The sequence below is a fragment of the Mus pahari genome, chromosome 21 (assembly GCF_900095145.1).
Source record: "Mus pahari chromosome 21, PAHARI_EIJ_v1.1, whole genome shotgun sequence".
Lineage (NCBI taxonomy): Eukaryota > Metazoa > Chordata > Mammalia > Rodentia > Muridae > Mus > Mus pahari.
This window is the reverse complement of record NC_034610.1, coordinates 24646256-24648281: the sequence shown is the minus strand read 5'-3', so window position 1 is coordinate 24648281 and position 2026 is coordinate 24646256.

The following is a 2026-nucleotide window of genomic DNA, read 5'->3' as shown; positions in this document are numbered from 1 at the left end:
GCTCCCGCACCCACCCACTTACACCCACCCCCGCACCCACACCTGGGGTCAGGCTGGCTGAGCTCTTTCTGATGGAGACTTCACCTACTATAAAACCAAAAACTCAACAGTTTATTCTGTAGAGCACCGTGGTTAGTTTGCTCAGCTGGTCTCCACCAGAGGTTAGGGAAAGGTCTAAGTCTCAGCGGCCATTTCCCAAGCTCGCCAGGGGAAGATGTTGCCACTCCCATGGGTCCCTGACCTGGCTGTGCTCACAGTGACGGCACATACACACGCACGCTGGGCTTCCTTTGCTCACAACGGTTCTCTTCTCCAGCTGTGGCATGCTAACGGATGTGGTGTTCAGAAGGGACAAAATGTAATTAATAGTGAATGGTCAATCTATGAAACTGGTGATCTCTGTAGATGGAATTCCAGCTCGGGCCCGTTGGGGCATAGTTTTGTGCACTGTGTATTCAGGTGTGGATTTCTATGCTCCTCGCACATCTGTTTGCAGTGCAGATGTTTACTTATGCATCCCTGGTTTGTCTCAATGTTATGTAAAAATTGTTCTCCATCACCTGTGATTAGTTAATAAAGTGCTGATCAGTCAGTAGCTGCGCAGGACTTCCAATCCCAGTCGGGGGGGTGGGGGTGGGGCTGAGAAAAAAAAGTAAGGGGAGAGACCACGTGAAGGATCTGCCATCTGGACTCTGAGGAAGCCAGCCATGTGGCTCAACTCAGGTTAGAATAAACGGGATAAGAAGCTGAGAGTCAGGGAGCCAGCCTAGTGTATGGTCTAGGCATTTATTCATATATAAGCCCCTTCAGCATCATTATTTGGGAACTGGGGTCCAGGTATACAAGCCCGAAGTTACAAAGTCAAGGTGTTGAAGCATTTTGCCTCTGATGATACATGTGCAGAGGTGTTGGCTGGTTTAAGAGAAAGAGGTTTGGGGCTGGAGAGAGTGGTTCAGAATGCTCTCTCAGTTCCTTCAGGACCAGGGCATTATCATCGTGCAGGGCTGCTCACAACCACCTATAAACTGTCCCAGGGCATCTGGTGCCCTCTTCTGGCTTCTGTGGGGTATACATGGCTACGTACACACACTCAGGCATACACACATAACCACAAATACTTATAAAAAAAGTTTGAGGCAACCTGGATTTCTATCAAGAGCAGATAAAAGCTGAGTCTGGTGACACACTCCATAAAACTATCTGTAGTCTCAAAAGATGTGTGAACTTTAAAAATATAAACTACAGGGGCTGGAGAGATGGCTCAGTGGTTAAGAGATATGCTGCTCTTGCAGAGGACCTAGGTTCAGGTCCCAGTACTGACATGGCAGCTCACAATTGTCTGAAACTCTAGTTCCAGAGACTCCACAGGCTCCCGTGAGCACGTGGAACACATACAGACAAGCAGACACAGACACACACATTTTCTTTTTCTTTTTTGGTTTTTCGAGACAGGGTTTCTCTGTGTTGCCTTGGCTGTCCTGGAACTCACTCTGTAGACTAGGCTGGCCTCGAACTCAGAAATCCACCTGCCTCTGCCTCCCAAGTGCTGGGATTAAAGGCGTGTGCCACCACCACCCACCAGACACACGCATTTTAAAAGACAGACTAAACACAAACATACATCCCCATGCAATCATGTAAGACACATGCCTGTGTAAGGAGCAGGAAGCTGTTACACAGGGACAATACAGCAGTGATAGCTTCTGTTTTCCACTTTCTCAGAAATGTTTCAATGTAGCTCTTTGCAAGAAGTCTCTACTACTGTTGTTCTTCCATAGTTCCCAAACATTGGCAGGGTATACAGAACTAAAAAGAGAAGCTCTGAGACCAGAGCTCAGCCCACCCAATAGTTGCCATGCAAGCTTGAAGGCCCAAATCCGATCCCCAGAAATCAATCTGATAGCCGGGCATGGTGGCGCACGCCTTTAATCCCAGCACTCGGGAGGCAGAGGCAGGCGGATTTCTGAGTTTGAGGCCAGCCTGGTCTACAGATACAGAGTGAGTTCCAGGACAGCCAGGGCTACAC